Source organism: Denticeps clupeoides, chromosome 19, assembly GCF_900700375.1.
Source record: "Denticeps clupeoides chromosome 19, fDenClu1.1, whole genome shotgun sequence".
Classification (NCBI taxonomy): Eukaryota; Metazoa; Chordata; class Actinopteri; order Clupeiformes; family Denticipitidae; genus Denticeps; species Denticeps clupeoides.
Genome location: NC_041725.1, coordinates 7,977,994 through 7,997,145, shown reverse-complemented (window position 1 = coordinate 7,997,145; position 19,152 = coordinate 7,977,994).

The following is a 19,152-nucleotide window of genomic DNA, read 5'->3' as shown; positions in this document are numbered from 1 at the left end:
ATATGTAAAAAAAAAATTGTTGTTGTTGGTCAGTCGCAGAGAAGCTGTCTGAATAAGACGAACACATCACACACACACACACTACCACTCCAAATAGAACAATACTCATTTAACTATATAGGCAGGGCACTGTGTTCCTCCTCAGAAGTTCGTTTCGTTCACCGCGTCTCCGTTTTGGTGAACAGAGGCAGGATAAAAAACCCGTGAGACCTTGGAGAGGTCCCTATCGAACTTCCCCGGGATTCTCCCTTGTCTGAGCACAAGTTTTAAGGAATGTTCAGGGGACGTGTCAGAGTTTTCCTCCATGGGCTGTCAGTCATTGTTGGAGTGTGTGTCTACCTCCGACCGGACCGATGTGGCCCGTGAGAGAAAATAACTCCGTATTCGTAGGGAGATTTGTGCGGTCCGGCTTTCGCGGCTCTCTGTCCAAATACGCATTTCGTAACGTGGCCACGTCTGAGCAGCCGGCCCACCGATGCGACTACAGAAACAGTGCCGCTGGCAGGATTTGACGCCGCCAGTGATTCCAGGCTTGATGGTGGCGACGCGCCCAGCCTGAGCCTTCGTCTCTCCCTGTTGGGCGTGGCTACTGCGGTGGGTCTGGTGCTCCCCAACCTGCACAGCATCTGCCCCTCTCACATTCTCAATCCACCCCAGCCATCCCACTGTAAAACCAAGCATGGCAGACAGGGCCGTCGAGAACGTGCAGGCCTCGATCAGGTCTCCATGATCAGTGTTCACGCAGCCCTTCTCTTCAAGACGCACATGTGTCCCCATGGCAGAGGCGTCGGTCCCCGATGTCCGACTGCGTGCGAGGTGAAGGCCAGGCTCGTTGGTATGGCGGTCAGAGCCCAACTCAACCTTCATGAGGACACTCCGTCCATCCCAGGGAGGTGAGGGTCAACATTTACAGTTAGTATAAAGTACGAGTAAGAGTTGTAAGAGTAGCGTTACAGCAGGACTTCATACCATGACCTTGATGAACGCCCAATTCTGATTGGCTGTAAGTCTAAAATCAATTAATGCACTGGGGGGCAGTGGTGGCCTAGCGGTTAAGGAAGCGACCCCGTAGTCAGAAGTTTGCCGGTTTGAATCCCGATCCGCCGAGGTGCCACTGAGCAAAGCACCGTCCCCACACACTGCTCCCCGGGTGCCTGTCATGGCTGCCCGCTGCTCACCAAGGGTGATGGTTAAAAGCAGAGGACACATTTTGTTGTGTCACCGTGTGCTGTGCTGCAGTGTATCACAATGACAATCACTTCACTTTCACGGCATTGACGCCCATGGTTAATCTGCTGAATTAAGGCGCTCTGCTGTGTGAATCAATGTAGCCAAAAATAATTAAGCAAAAACAATGAGATATGGACAGAATCTTCGGTTGTTCTTTACAGGTTATGAACGTATTATTTTAGCATATTGTTTTTTTATTAGTGTGTTACTGGTGTGTTACTAGAACCCAGCCACTGGGTAGGCATGTGACCGTGCGCTTTTTGATGCCGGTCCAAATCTGGGTAAATAGGGAGGGCTGCGTCAGGAAGGGCATCTGGCCTAAAGCTTTTGCCAAATCAACAAGACCGGTTGACCACTAAGATGACTAGCATGTTATTAGTTTATACCTCTCCTAGACACCATCCAGAAAGGATTCACAGCGCATCTTTTTATTACATTTTCATATGTTACAGCCTCATTTCAAAATTGGCTTTTGTTCCTTAGATTTACACTCACACACACACACACACACACTAATGACAAATTTTATTAAAAATAAAAAAACTAAGAAAGCACATGTTCATAAGTAGTCACAGCCTTTGCCGTGAAGGTTAAAATTGGTCTCAGGTGCCTCCTGTTTCTCCTGATCATCCTTGAGATGTTTCAGCAGCTTAATTGAAGTCCACCTATGGAAAAAGCAGTTGATTGGACGTGATTTGGAAAGACACACTGTCTATATAAGGTCCCACAGCTGACAGTTCATGTCAGAGCATAAATCCCCCCCCTGAGGGGGGGGACTGTCCCTGTAACTACTGATTGTAAGTCGCTCTGGATAAGGATGTCTGGTAAATGCTGTAAAATGTAAAATGTAAATGTAGAGTTGGCTGACAACCTAAACTGAGCAATCAGGGAAAAAGGGCCTTAGTCAGAGAGGTGACCAAGAACCCAATGGTCACTCTGTCAGCACCCCAGAGACCTTCTAGAAGGGCAGCCATCTCTGCAGCAATCCACCCATCAGACCTGTATGGTAGAATGAGGTTGTAACATAACAAAACGTCTAAAAAATTATGCGTTGTGAATACTTTCCAGATTCACTGTAAATCAGAATATATGTTTTTGACTAGCTGATTATTATCCTTTTATGACACATGACCATGTGCAATGTCGAGGTTAGATCTCCTCCCCGCTCCCCAGTTCTCCTGCTCAGCACACCTCTGTAGAACACTGAACATGTTTTTTTTTTTTTTTTTATTATGGTACAGTCATACATGCGCTCTGCGGCCCAATAACCAGCGGAATCCGTGCTCTCAGCCATGACAGCATGTTTTCTCTGCTGGCTGCTCTCTGCCTGTCCTGTCCTGCCCCCCCCCTCAGGCTCCCCAAACGCTGGCTCATGTATATGTGCATGTCCTCCATTTACACTGGTGAATAAATCATCATTTGGTCGCCAGCCCGTGCACATTCGCCATGCTGAGGGCCCCAGAGAGAAGTACACCTGTCAGAGCCCTGGCTCCAATTCCCGGTACAGGCGTACCTATTTGGAGCAGAAATGTGTGGGTTAAAGGAGAAGATGTTGGATGCTTTTTAAATGGCTGCTGATTGTCTACTCTGAATCATGAGTTCTGATTTTCAAATTTTAACAAGGCTGACCTAAAACAAGAAAACCATCCAGAAATAACATTGTCACATGGCTTTTATTCTGCTGGTGCTCCCTCTTCATTCTGCCAGAAGTCATTTCTTTCGTCCGGGTCGGATGGCGGGTTTGGTGTGACCCAGAGGACACTCTGTTGACAGTGGCGTGGTGGAATCAGAGCGCATCTCATTATACCTGCTCATTTGTTGACCGGAGCAGCAGCAGCACCATGGGAATTACCGTCCGGTGATCCGAGCAGGGGGAGGAGGGGCGAACGCTGCCAGTTCCTCAGGCGTGAATGAATTTGGCCTCGGCCACAAATGTGGCTAGTGTGTCATGCACGAGCATCTCAGGTGCTTTCGCTCATTTCGCTGGGGTTTAAACGGAAGCTATTTGGGGTCAGCTAACAGGTACTCAAGGGGACAGATGGCATTCTCAGAAGCATTGCGTGGCGCAAAGACAAAGACCTCCAGCAAGAGCCAGAAATAAACTGAAAATCCAGTCTTCGCCCTACCCCCAAACTGTCTCCTTCTGAAAATACGACACCTCACAAGTGCCCACATTCACACGGAGCTCCCGGAGGAGAACACACAGTGAAGAGGAGCGGCAGAAATTACACAGCGGGGCGACTGATGGCCTTGTAAATTTAGCCATGCAAGCGGAAAACAGCAACATCCTCGTCAACGCTCGCTTCTGCCACAGGAGCAGGACGGCAGCCAGGAGGGGACGTTGTTAAGCCAGCCTGGCAGAAGGTCTGAGGGAAATACAGAACTCTGACAAGCGCTCTCTGCACTTATAAATGCCACAATTTGCCACAGATGTGAAGTAAAGTGATTGTCATTATACACTGCAGCGCAGCACAAGGTGGCACAATGAAATGAGTCCTCTGCTTTTAACCATCACCCTTGGACAGCCACGACAGGCGCCATTGAGCAGTGTGTGGGGACGGTGCTTTGCTCAGTGGCACCTTGGTGGCTCAGGATTCGAACTGGCAACCTTCTGATTACGGGGTCTCATCTGGTCACATGACCCAATAATGGCATCATTGCTCATTGTCAACCTTGCCATAAATGTATTCAGAAATGTATTCTGATACGTAATATAAAAAAGTAATTATTTGTGTAAAACAGCTGTGTCTTTATTGTTCTTTTGCAATACTTCTGGTGGATTACTTCTTGCATATCAGCAATAACAATAATAACCTATCTGCATGAATATTATGTGTAATTGCATACTATCATACATAATGTCAAAAACACGCATAATAACCAGAGTATGTTCATAGTAACCAGAGTGCAACACAATAAAATATAGAGGTTCTACGTGTGAGACGAAAGTCTTTATCAAGTCTTTTACCAGCAGATAGAAACTTCTCTGTGAGTGTTTCTATCTGGAAACCTACGACATGGACGTCAGCGAACGCGCCCCCATGTGGTAAGTGACCAGCCACCCTCTTCTCTGGCATTGTACCCACCGCATACCGAACGCTCTTCCTGTCCTACTTTAGGCCTCTGCCTAGAACTTGGCGTGCACATCACAACTTCCTCGACTCTGCCAGCGTTGAGTAATTAGGCCATGGTAATTTTTGAAACACGCCGAGTAATGACCCCTGGAGTTTATCTACTCGCTTCGCATCTTATTGTTGCTCTGCAAGGGCTGGATGGGTGGATGAACAGGGATGGGTGGGAGAAAGGAGACGGGAGAAGTAATGAGATGGAGAGGCGGAACGTCAGCAAAACAAAGCAATGTGACCTCTAATTTGGTCAAATTATCCAGTTCCGATGAGGTCCAAGGGTAGGAGGACAACTCGGGGGCACTTCCGTCTGTTTTGCTGCGTTCTGAGCCAGTTCTGCCGGTCAGGTTGAAGCTGAGAAGATATTTTAATTGGAGTAATTATTATCATTATCATCATTCATTTGTGCTTATGACCACACCAGCTTGCCCACAGGCTAAACACAAGGGTAACGGGCAGAACAAGAATTTGGCCAACGAGGGGAGGAAGTGGCAAATTGGACACTAAAATAAAACTGTGTGAACTGTAAAAATTGCCACAGAGGAGATCAAGGTTAACAGAAGTGGGACACGGGAGACGTTTCAAACAGATTGTGTGAAAGCCGATCAAGAGGCTGTAAAGATGCAAGAATCGAGCAGTAATTTTGCACGAATAAAAAATAATAATAAAAAACGACGACAGCCGTGAAAACGTTGTCTGAAGGAGCAGGTGCTCAGGAGCCCCAGAGGTCAGCACCTTCAGTTCAGGACCTGCCACAAAGTGGCATCGCGGAGTTGCATGCAACCTCTCCACCGTTTATGTAACTCGCATAAAAAAAGATTATTCCTACGAGATGGGCGTGTTTTTAGCATTCACAAGCAATCAGCATAACTTAAAAGACAGAGGAGCGGAGCGGCTGATGATGATGACTTGCGAGAACGTGATCATCTGAATAAGGTGCCTTCTAATCAGGGTTGTGCAAAGACAGAGAAGAAAGTGCAGTTTACGCCACTGCTGCTAATTCCACGTCTGTGATATGTACGTATGTTTCAGTGCAATTATTTTTTTTTTTAGATTGCACGCTAGATTGCAGATTTAGCTCTAAATGGCAGAACAAAAGGAACAAATCAGCGTTTCTGTTTAGTATGTAACTGTTTTGTAATTTAATACATGGCACCCCTGTCAAGTGTTACGTAGTGTGTAAGTGTAAGTGGTAAGTGTACTGTAACAATCTGCCAGTGTGTGTGTGTGTGTGTGAGAGAGTGTTACTGTGGGTGGATACTCACAAACACACACACACGTTTATCATCTTGAGGATAAGAGTGAGTAGCATAAATCTGATAATGTGGAAGGACCTTTACATAGCTAGCATCATTTAATCTGAAACCTAACCACATCCCTTCACCTCAGTTACAGAAAGAGTTTTGATAAATATGTACAATCCTGATCAAAAGTCTTTGGCACAAATAAAAAAACGGTGATTCTCTAAGCTAAAGCTTTATTGTAAAAGTAACAAAAAAATCCCCATTTCAAACATTCATCAAATATTGATTTACCTGAACTGTTTATTGCAGAATTTCCTTATTTTCATTGAACAACGACATGATGTTCGTAGAGAAAGAGTTATCCCATTGTTCTCCGAGCAGCAATACAATATTGTTCTCCATCGGTACAATTTTGCTGGTAGATCATTGATTAGTCTACAGTTTTTGTAGCACATTTCTATATACAGTATCAACATGAACATATTGCCACTTTAACTTTTATAACAATATTATTTTTGTGTTTTAGACTTGTAGATAGTCTCTTCCTGAAGAAATTGCAATATGTATTTCATATTCATGTTATATTCGACAACCCATACAGTGGCTCATCTCAGCGTACGGCTGCAGGCTGGGTTTGTGTAGGCAGCCATGAACATGTGTGCAGGTCTACAGAGACACTCTGAGCCTGGCAGACCCATCTGCGATCACACGTAGAATTACTGCTCTTTATCCGTTTTTATCACAGGAAAGAGATTAACTGCTTAAAAAAAGGAAGGCCCTGGGGCTAAAGCCACCAGGAGAGTTTATGTTAATCTACATGCAGAGTTTACAGAATTCATATATATGAATTTTCTTCTGATGATGTGTGTGCATGCATGCTTGTGTGTGTGTGTGTGTGTGTGTGTGTGTGTGTGTGTGTGTGTGTGTGTGTGTGTTGTAATCCAGGTGTAAACAGCTGAATGGGCTTGCAGTTTCTCAGACAGAGCAGAATAAAATCTGATCATCACACCATACGGCGTTCGAACTGCTTTCCCTGCCCTGCTCTGATAATAGAGAGAGGGCAGACAACAGATCAGGCCAGGGATGAGTGGCAAGGGAGAGAAGGAAGGTCACTGGATCAAATAGGCACACGCAAACAGACACACTTACCCCCGGAGCCGCCCCCCCACCCCTTCTCACACACACACACACACACACACACACACACACAAAGGACCACATTTATAGGCACATTAAATTAAAAATGATTAAGACCCCAGGACCTATTTAGCACTTCAGGCTCTCATTTTCTCTATTAATTCCACATAGTTAAATTATCTATCCTAAGCTGCACTAGCTGCCCCTACCTGTCCAATGTGTTGCCTGTAATGCTTGTATTGTATTGGGCTATTTATAAAAATAATCTTTTTTCCTATGTTAATCTGGTTATTAATTAGATGAGAGGAACCGTGGAATGGAACGTAACCATTTATTTTCTTCATTAATATATTCCTTGCTCTAAAATATGTTTGGCAAACGCTATGAGTAAAGATTTCAAAAATGTCAAACCAAATGAATTTGCGACAATGCAGTGTGTATTCAGGTCCACAGTCCATTTTTACTTGTGTCCGAGAGGCCGGAGGGCGTCCTATTTGCAATTTTGAGCTTTTAAAGACTTGTTTTCTTGGGATTCCCCCAGAGAATAATCTAGGATGGACACTGATTGTGCATCATTACGGGGGCAGGACTCTGGAAGGGCGGAAAGGAAGGTAAGGCCTGGACTGCCGCAGAGGTGCTCCAGGCCATTCACCCAGAGATCAGCTGCTGACATCTTGTACTGGCTTGTACTGTCTGTTTGAGTTTCAGACTCCATGCTAGTCTTTTGCAATTTTTATGATTATCTCTGACATCTGTGTGTATTCTAGAGGTAAAGGGGGGGGGGTTTGACACATACTGTCTAATTAAAACCAAAATTTAGTCACATGATATTCAGATAATCATGGTCATGACTGAGAATGAAGCAATATATTGTTCTTGAATGTTCTTTGTTCACAAAGGTGGCATTCACAGTGAAACAAGTTTATAGGATGTTACATCCCTACATCTCCTCTACATATAAAAGTGAAATCATTCATAAGTGAGTGAAAATGCAGTTTTTCTTTTGTTTTGGTACAAGCACTGTGATGGATGAACCCCTCTTTCCACAGTCACCATGCCTACGAATCTCTCACCTCATTCAGGACTGGGGGCTCGGGCAGGGGTGACCTGCTGATGCAACTGTGGAGGGTGCATTCCGGGTTCAGGAATTGAGCTATCTCTCCCTCAAGCTAGTTTCAAACAGCTGACGGGGCTTGAGGGCAGGACTCAATCTCCATCAGCGTTCAAATTACTGGCTCTGTCCAGCAATAGCCAGGTGGAGTTCAGTGTAAGAGGACATTTTCTCAGGTATAGTATGGACAGATCAGCCATAACATTATGACAGGTAAGGTGAACAACATAGACTCCTTACACAGGAGCAGTGGGTCGGAAACGTCATGCAATGAGCATTTTGTCCTTGAAACTGATACATTGGAGGCAGATTAAAATGGTCAAATCTATTTGGCCATCACGTTTTTTTTGGCAATTGTGATGGCTAAACAACTGGATAGGGAGGAATGGAAGAACGTGCACTTGTCTGATGAATCATGCTCTCGTTTTACTATACTTAGATTCTTGTGAAAGTTCATCATGCAACCAGGATGTAGTTGCAATCCAATCATACCCCTTCATGGAAACGACATTCCCTGATGGCAATGTTCTCTTTGCTTCCATGGCACCATCATTATGAGGAACACAAGTTGGTCTCAAAATCAAGAACCTATTTATATAATGTGGTACAAAGAAATGAACCTTTAGGCCATTTGTACCTGACAGCACAGTATACCTCCAGATGTCTCGGGGAGTCAGTGCCTCAGTGGGTCAGCCTACCTTCTCAACCTACTCAAGATGTTATAACTGGTATGGTAGTAAAATTACTAGCAGAGCAGCCCCTTAGGTTTGACTTCTGACAGCAAAAAGGTTTTCTTTTTACCTATTTATAGTATTTCTTCATCATTTATAGTTTTTCTCTAATAAATGGACTGTGGTGGCCTAGCGCTTAAGGAAGCAGCCCCATAATCAGAAGGTTGTCGGATCGAATCCCGATCCGCCAAGGTGCCACTGAGTGCCACTGAGCAAAGCACCGTCCCCACACACTGCTCCCCGGGCGCCTGTCATGGCTGCCCACTGCTCACCAAGGTAAAGGTGAGAAGCAGAGGACACATTTCGTTATGTGCTCCATGTGCTGTGCTGTGTATCACAATGACAATCACTTCACTTTCAGATAAAGAATCAAGCATTAAGTAATTATTTCAGTCAATCTCTGTAACTCGACAAAATCCACACAATTCTGCTGCCTTTACAAAATGAAGGGTCTGTCACTACCCAGGCTGTTTGCCCTACCAACCTGTCCAGAGCCTGTTTTATTTCTTTTACAGCATGTTCCCAGTCGCTCGTTTACATTTTTAATTATGACATTTATCAGACGCCCTTACCCAGAGTGACTTACTATCAGTAGTTACAGGGAGACACACAGGGTTAAGTGTCTTGCTCAGGGACACAATGATAGTGAGTGGGGTTTACACAGCAGAAACAAACAGCTGTCAAGACAAATACTAAATAACTCGAAGGTTTTTATTCATCAGTCACAATAGATGCCATATCTTGAATTTAGTTTAGGGGTTCCAAGCAGGATGTCAGTTTTCATCAGTTTGTAAAGGCCCCTAGAGTTAAATCTCTAGGTGAGATTTCAGTATAAGCACAGGGTGGGCGTGTCTTGGTGACTTGAAAGGCTCAATTCCCAAAATGGGTCAGCTGGAGACGGTGCTGAGGCATCTGATTCAACATTTCTCACGAAATTCGAGGGTCTGTGCGCCAGCTGATGAGCTATCCTAAATCCGTCTCCCATTCTCCCACTTACGGGTCGGAGTAAAGTGACGCCACACAGCACGTTCAATGCCGGGGTCATCGGTTAGTGGATTCTCAGCTCTGTGCACGATAACATCTCTTTTCATCCTTCCACATGAAGTGCCGGGGCGCACAAACCGCTGCCAGCCCTCCCCAGCTCTCAGCGCTGCTGCATGGCCTTTAATAACATGCGCTGAGGAGTACAAAGGCTGGATGCAAAAATCAAAGGCATTTTGCACGTCCCTGCCTGCCCCGGCGGCCCACACAGGCAGCGCAGCGCTGCTAAGCCTGACGCCGGAAGCGCCGGCGGAGTCGAGAGGCGCATCCTACCTCATCTTACTCATCTCGCTTGAAGTCAGAGGCCTCAGCCAATCATGACCATTCTGGCCCCTAGCTTGCCTCCATCACTGCGCCCACCTCCAGTGAAGGATCCTGCCTAATGGCTCCGCGACGTTTCTGGTCTTTGGGACTCCCCTGAAATCTCGGCTTTATATTGTGTGCTGCATAATGGATAAAGACCCTACCCCCTTTTCAAGAGGAGATTTTGTGGTCTTAAAAATAAGGAAACATTTTATACCTCAGATCACTTAAATAGAGCTAAATCCCTTAACATGGCTTGCCGATTGTTGGTTGGTTAAAATGTTTTTAAAAGTCCTCTCATGCTCCTCCTTCCTCTTCATCGCACCATCCGTCCAAACATTTCCTCGCTTTCAGTCCCTCAAACAGCAATTAGTTAATTGGCAGCCTGTAGGGGAAATTTGGGCAGCTGCTAAATTGGAACTGGCGCCAGTGTGATGGGGCCAGTGTCAGCTGTTGTAAACCGCTGAGTGCATGTGTTTGCATGTGTGTCTTCCACAAAGCGACACTTCTGTCACAGCGAGAACATGTCGGAACAAGAGAGCATTAAAAGTTGCTTGTGCTTTTGTATAGGCATTGCTGTATGAATATGAAATATACTGGGGAGAAACAGTATTTCTGTGAATATACATAGTTGTGTATGTGTGTGTGTGTAGTGCAGGAGTGTGGAATTGCAGGATCTCAGTGTGGGACCTTTTGGGTACCAAAGTGCTGCAGCAGCTGCTCACCATGACTCTACAGGGAAATTAGATGGCTATCCAATGAACTCGAACAGGCCCTGAACACCTCACACATTCATACACACATTATTGTTATGAGCAATGCGGCAACCAGCAACCATGGAATGTAAAATTCTGGAATGGAATGGAAATTGTGCAAGTTGTACTGACTAGGCCTGCAATGTGTACTAGCTATTATGATTTGTGGTTTGTACAATGAGTGGCTAAAATGAATAATAATACAAAGCATGTTTTGGCACATTTTTTTTAATGTATTTTGAAATACATAATCATCTTAGATTAACTTGGATATTGAGTGGGGCTGCACTGTTCCACAACGGTTTGCGATGTGACCTCACACCTTCAAGGTTGTGGGTTTGAATCCCAGCCTGGACCTTGTGTATGTGGAGGTTGCCCGCTTTCCCTGTGTTGGGATGTGCAAAGACATGTACTGGAGACTCTGTCCCCACCGTCCCCACACCTTTCATGGCTGCCCACTGCTCACTCAGGGTGATCGGTTAAATGCAGAGGACAAATTTCACCGTATGCACCGTGTGCTGTGCTGCTTTGTATCACAAGTGACAAACATTTCACTTCACTTTCACAGATTAGTCGATGTATGGTTAAATCACAACTTGGTCATTCAAAATGAGTACTGTCCCCGTCCCAGTGTACATGCATGAAAGGAAAATCCATTTATTGACTGATGTATATCCGGTTCCGCTATGACAGGTGGCGATTCCCTTGTTAGCATTGAGCTTTTTTCCAGTTGACCTATTGCATTGCAGATCAATTGAGCTGGCACCAACTGACCAGTATACATGGACACTTTTATGCTTTATTGTGCAAATAACATGCAGTTTATGGTTGTGCTTTTATCTAAAGGCAGACGCTACTGTTTACAAGTCAAAGTCTGGAGGGGAGCATGTGCAAAGTAGCTAGTCCAATAGTCTTTGTAATGACAGGCTCAGTATTTAATTGTTATCCTGAATTATAATATAATAATGGTACGTTTTAGTAAGAGAGCTACATGATTTATGCATAACTTGGGTTTAGCTGGTTGATAGGTGAGTTCATTGGGCAATGACAACCCAACACTTTTTTTTTTTGTCTTCATCCTCTGTTTAGGAAGCTCTTCTGCTCCACATGCACAGGATCCCTGGACAAATCACCACTGCAATTTGCTTTACCAGCTCTGACTGTGGCTCATTTAAACAGATTGTTGGAATGTAGAGCCAGGGCAGCAACCCAACTTGTCCAGTAACCCTTGGTGGTGAATTCCCAACAGACTAATTGCTGATCCCCTCCCAGCTATGAATGCCGGAATCTGATCATGTTTAATGGATGACCAACCTCCGCACCTGTCAGTCACTGCCAGAAGAGGGCAGAATTGGGTGTAGCCTGTGTCAGTGAAGTCCTGTCCTGAGTTCTGTCCTGAGACCCTGCTGTCAACATGGCGACCTTTGACCTCGTATGGAGTGTTAATGGGCTGCATTACATCCTGCAACATCTCGACCGCCCGGGGAACCTATGCCAGGATCCTGTTTGTGGACTTCAGCTCGGCGTTCAACACCATTGTGTCTGAACTCCTCACCTCCAAACTCAGCGTCCAGCTCAGCGTGTCACCTGCTACCTGCCAGTGGATCACCAGCAAGTGAGGCTGGGGGAGATCACTTCTGGAACACAGTCCCTCAGTACTGGTGTCCCTCAAGGATGTGTCCTCTCCCCACTGCTCTTCTCCCTATACACCAACGACTGCACCTCCAGGAACTCAACTGTAAAACTTCTGAAGACGCCACCACCGTCATTGGACTCATTCAGGATGGTGATGAATCTGCATACCGACAGGAAGTTGAGCGTCTTGTACTCTGGTGCAGTCAACACAACCTGGAGCTGAACACACTCAAGACTGTGGAGAAGACAGTGGACCTGAAGTGGGAGACCAACATCTCCTCCATCCTCAAAAAGACCCAGCAGAGGATGTACTTCCTGAGGCAACTGGGGAAGTACAGTCTTCCACTTCCACAGTCTACACTGCAGTCATTGGGTCTGTCTTGTGCTCCTCCATCACCGCTTGGTATGGACAGGATCAGACTGCAGCAGGCTGTACGGACAGCAGAAAGGATCACCGGTGTCCCCCTGCCCTCCATCCAGGACCTGCACCTCTCAAGATCCAGGAAAAGGCTGGGAAAATCCTCTCAGATCCCTTACTCCCTGGACACAGTCTTTTTGACCTGCTGCCCTCTGACAGACATTATAGAAGCCTGCAGACCAGGGCCAGCTTCTTCCCCCTCGCCATCTCCCTCCTAAACAGCTGAAACTGTCACACTGCAAATCACCTTCAACATTGCACACTGCACTTTATGTACACTCTGTATATAGGATTTAGTTTTTTGCCTATTTATTCATAGACCTATGTACATTTTTACATATATTTATTTATACTCAGTAGTTATAGTTATTTATAAACAGTACAAACAAATTCCATAACTTGTACAATAACACTTACACACATCCTTGCACATTGTTGTGGTTGTTTCCTACTCTGTACTTGAGAGATACCATCTACCGGAATCGAATTCCTTGTATGTGCTTGCCAATAAATACGATTCCGATTCTGATTTCGATTCAGATTATTTGTGCCGATAGATTTGTGTGCCGATGCAGCCAGAAGCACATTCATGTGTGCTCAGCCACACCTGAAAACCGTGCTCATGGCTGTGCTGACAAGTGGCCCTGACCTTCCTCGGTGCTTTAAATTGAATTATGAGCCCCTCGTGTCGCTGTGTACTACAAGTGAAAGTCTGACGCACTCATGTCACCGCGGGCCGCAACTGGCAGGCTTGCTTTCACAATTTCTCCAATGTGGCTCACGCACGCCGCCTGATTGACATGCTTAGGAAACGGCAATATGGTCCACTGACAGCGCGCCATCCTCCTCTACCGGACTACCGGCTGGTGTAATCCATTCCTCTCTCTCTCGCACATTGACTTTGTGGTTGCTGACTCCCACTACAGAAGGATTCCATTGGCTCTCTCTCTCTCTCTCTCTCTCTCTCTCTCAAACCTTTGGTTCGTGTGGCCATTGACAGGGGCCTCATTATTTTCCCCTCTATGATCTTACTCTATCCCACACACCACTTCCCACTCTACAGAAATGAACAAAAATGTAACATTTAAATATGCATTTTATATCATTTTTTTGCAAACAGCTGCTGTTCCCACAGCCAAATATCAGATATAAGATCAATGCCTTGCAGACAATCCTGGGGTTTGGCCGTGGGGCAGTGGAGCCTAGTGGTTAAGGAAGCGGCCCTGTAATCAGAAGGTTGCTGGTTCGAATCCCGATCTGCCAAGGTACCACTGAGGTGCCACTGAGCAAAGCACCGTCCCCACACACTGGTCCCTCAGGGACAAATTTCACTGTGACAATCACTTCACTTTCACTTTCATTGTTTCTGTTTGATTCCCAGAACATAAAGGGAAAGTGTTGCCTCAGAGGGCAACATGAGATAAAATATACAAAAAAAATTGGTTTGGACAATGTAGTACATAATATGAATATATGCTGTATAACATATACCATAATGGCAGTTATACCGTGTAGATGTTCATTTCGGGACACCAATAATGGTGTAGGCAGTTTGAGGCAGCTGGGGACCCTTACGAAACTAACGTATATTGATATATACTAGAATTTATATTGCAGTACATTGATTTCAAAATATGAGAACCTTCCCCATATTTTTCAATGCCTTTTTCAATATATAATCTCATTTAATGTAGGACATTTTTCAGTATATATAATAATATTAAATAATATAACAATATATATATTTATTCAATATATATAAACAGCAATAATTGCACTATTTTCATATATTGTTATATATCCTATTTCATATAGTTATATATTGCTTACATAAAATTGTAAGCATGATAAGTCATGATATATAACAAAATTGTCATGATCCTATCTGGCAGGGGCCACTCCGGGTCCGGAGTTTGGACTGGAGTTTCATGTTAGTCCTGTGTTAATGTTTCCTGATCGTGTTCATGATGTATGTGTATGATTGTATAAAGCTGCCCTGTTCATGTCTGTTCGCCATTGGGTCATTGTTTGGTGATGTTTCCCTTGTCCTGTCCACCATGCATTAAACACCATTTTCGTGACATCGTGCGGATGTGTCCTTCTTCCTCGTCATGTCCAGCCATCGTGACCAACATATATTATTATAGAATATATCAACATATATTACTATGTACAATTCTCAATACATCGATAAAAACTAAATATACTGTCACATAATATATTTTTGTTGCGAATGGGGACTGTGACTGGTGAAGACTGCAGTCAGTTGCCCTGCACAGTGCTTCAGAGGAAGGCCATATCGTCCGGGTGGAGCTGAGAGCTCGACACACCTCAGGTGAGCATAAAGCAGGAGCCAAAACACACAAGCACAGCACAGGACATGCATACCAGGAGCCGGGTGAGCAAGCTGACCCAGTTAACAGCGGCTTCACTGCTCGCTCTGTCTGGGAGTTTAAGAGGCGCTGCCCCAGCTGCAACTTCTGCCCTCACCTCAGTGGCTGCCATCTTTGTGACTGTCTCGGCTGAGAGTCCGCTGTCTTTTTGGTGCTTTCTTCTACAGTTGTGACAACACGAGGCCATGCATGGAATTCATTTTGTATAAAATGCAGAGGGCAGACGACGATGTGCGCCTGCATGTTCATGTTCACTTTTTTGTTTTTCCACAATTTTATTAACATTGTGTATATAGCATCAGTTATTGATTAACTCTCATGTAGTTTCGTATAGGGAAGCACAACTAGATGAAGCTGCCTAATTGTAAATGTGCAACACACTAATAAAGCAAGACAGCTTGCATGCAAATATTATAGATTTTATGTCCAAAAGGACATTAAATGAAAAGACACTGAATGAGCGGGAAAGCTAAATAAATCAGGATTCAGTCAACAACTGGTTCTGACAATGCAACTGTATAGTTGTATATATACGCTTATCTGACCGACTGATTGTTTCCTAAAGTATTGTTTTGCGCAGACCAAAAATGGCAATGTTTACATGCAGAGAACGAAGGACAGATGATCTTACCCTAATACCCTGCAGTTAGAAGGGGGATTTCACTTCTACTGAGTGCTGTCAAGAGGATGTTCTTCCAAGCAAAAGTCTAAACTTACTAAGTGCACTTACTAAGTGTAATTATCCCAAATCCCTAACAGAGGATCAAGCTCTCTTGCAGAAGAATTAAAAATAAAATTGCATGCATCACAACACGAGGGACCACAAGACGCAAAATTCGCAACTGAGTTACTGGCCTGAAGGTAAAAAACAAGCCATATTTTGGCCATTTTATCTCACAGATCACCAAACACTCTCTCACTGTCTGTCTCGTTTGTAATCTCCAGAATGTCCACCTAACACATGGATGTAATTTGCCCGGTGACTCTCAGTGTCCCCTGTCTTAAATCTCTGCAATCTGACAGGCCGTGCAGGGTTGACATGCAGCAGAGGAGCGATGGCGCCACATTTTTCTCTCTTTTGTGACAGCCCTTCACAGATCATATCAGATATGCGCGCACGAGGGGGAAGGGAAAAAGAGGGGGCTATTGGATCAGAGAGGTAAAGGAAAAGAACGATATTAAGTGATTTTTCTTGTTTGTGCCCAAGATATAGGCTATCAATAGATTGAGCATTCAGAGTCGTAAAGACAGACAGAGCAAGAAGATGGGTGTTTCTCAACGTGAATGTCATTGGTGACAATGATGGTATGCAAACTGGGCAGCTAACCCAAACCATCCCAAATCACAGTTCATAGATTCATGGCTTGACTAGGATTAAGTCTTTGCTTATATGCAGTTTAGAAGAAGAATATTTTGAGAGCAGCTAATAAGAAGAAGAAGCTTCATTTACTCTTTATACCACATTTCATATATGACATCACTAAACCAGCTACTGGGGACACATATGATCATGCATTTCTTGGTGTCGATCCAAAGCCCAGGTAAATCACTCAAACTCTTTTAGATAAAAAAAATCCTCAGAGTAGTCTAAGCAGTGTTGCTGGAATTGGCCACAACACAATTGTTGTCCAAAACACACACAAAACTATAAAAACTCTCACATAAGAACTTCACTCCCATGAGTGCTTAACATATTTCCTCAAGGCCTATTCCTGTCCACTTCCTCCTCTACTTTTTAACTCCAGATTCTTTTCTCATAATAATTTATGACACTGTAAGCCTGTTGTCTGGACCACTTCACTACCAAACAAACATGCAGATTGATTATCAGTGCTCTTATTTAAGAATTTTTATATTTAAAGACTGATGTCATTTTATTAGCTTTATTCATCTAATGATAGAATAAAGATTCTACATTGAACAGAAAGCAAACTTTAGGCCAAACTAAATATACATAATACTTAAATTGTAGCCTGAAAATGCATCCCTTGGTTGTGGGGGATGCTGAATTTAATGCTGAGTCTTTTCAGCTAATATTATTTGAATCCTGTTACAACAATTATAGTAGGACTTTCAAACCATAATAATTTAATAATAATAATAATAATAAAGTGAAGTGATTGTCACATGTGATACACAGCAGCACAGCACACGGTGCACACAGTGAAATTTGTCCTCTGCATTTAACCCATCACCCTGAGTGAGCAGTGGGCAGCCATGACCGGCACCCGGGGAGCAGTGTGTGGGGACGGTGCTTTGCTCAGTGGCACCTCAGTGGTACCATGGCGGATCGGGATTCGAACCGGCAACCTTCTGATTACGGGGCCGCTTCCTTAACCGCTAGGCCACCACTGCCCCTACTTGGGTCAAATTTCACCTTGTTTAAAATTTGAACATGGCTTGTGTACCAATGATGAAAAGTGTGGTAGTAGCCTAGTGGGTAACACACTCACCTATGAACCAGAAGACCCAGGTTCAAATCCCACTTACTACCATTGTGTCCTTGAGCATCACACTTACCCCTAAGTTGCTCCAAGGGGGGACTGTCCCTGTAACTACTGATTGGAAGTCACTCTGGATAAGGGTGTCTGATAAATGCCATAAATGTAATGTAAATGTAAATGTAAATGATGAATACCAATGATGAAGTTAAGATTAGATCACTGATTTCTTAAAATAAATTACTAAATTTGTGAAACCTCACCTCAACCTAATCATCCTCACAGTCTGCTCAGTCCGCTTTTTTAACCAGTACATAAATTGAAGGGCCCCTAAGATGTTAAGGGTTTAACTAGAAACCATTAGCATTAAGTATTATCCTTTAGAGCCATAGAGTACCAAACTCTGCAAGCAGCACAAAACTGAGCGAGGGGGGAGATTCTCCATTTCCTTTAAACTCACTCCGCCACATTACTTCCTTCTCAACCCCACTGTCCCTCCTGAGTCACATTAAACAACTGCATATTGAGTATCCGTGGTGCGGAATAAATGCATTACAGCAGGAGAGGTAAAGCTCTCCTGCTGTAGTGAATATGTATGTGCTGATTATGTAAAAACCAATGAATGTTCTAGTCTCTGAAAAGTCCAGCAACGGGTGTAATGTATGCTAATGTATTTCAGCCACAGCTTATACAGGACCCTTAAATGATTTCCCTCTCCATCTCCTTTGTCTGTTATTCATCTCTCGCTTTCGTGGCCTCTTCCTAAAGTGGGGTAACGGATGCCAAGAAAGGGCCTAGATCTTTCAGAAAGGCTACGAGCCCGACAATTTCTACAGTGATGACCAATGCATCCTAACATTGCTGTTTCCTGTTTCTTTTGGGTGTTCTGGTTAACACATATAAATCATAGCTTATAAAGAAAGATTTTGAGAATATAGGTCTAGTATGAGCATGGTATACAAGGAAAATGGCCAAAGCCAAAAAAAAAAACATAACCTTGATTGAAATGAGAAACAGGAAGTATGCAGATGATATTGAAAACCAATAAAACATGCAGACACATATTTGGATGATAATAATTGAAATTATGGACACTATTTGTAAATGTAAATGAATAGATAAAACAAGAAAGAACCTAGAGATATCTTGGAGACTATTATTACCTTTTGGTTGATTTGCAAATGTTTCTGTCAGACAGAACACTCTCTTTATTTTTGTTTTAGTAGATAGATCTTAAAATGGGAGGAGCCTCAATCATTGAACTAACTAAACCCACATCATTTGTATCATAATTTATTCATATATTCATGTAAATCCTGATGGCACTTTTCACATTATACTAGAAAACAAGCACCAAAGTTATAGTGCCCTGTAGTGATCAACACAGCAAGAATTGTAGATTAATGTCTTCTCAAAGGGTCTAGTTGCATAAGAAGCTCTTCATTATGCAATTATCCCCACATTCTCAACCCATGTATCTAGACACACTCAGGCGATGCTTTGTCCTTCCCTTTCTGGAGGACATCAGAAATGACAGCGGAAGCATGTCATTTTTGTCCCCAGGATTGTTTTCGTTCGTTTTTCTTTC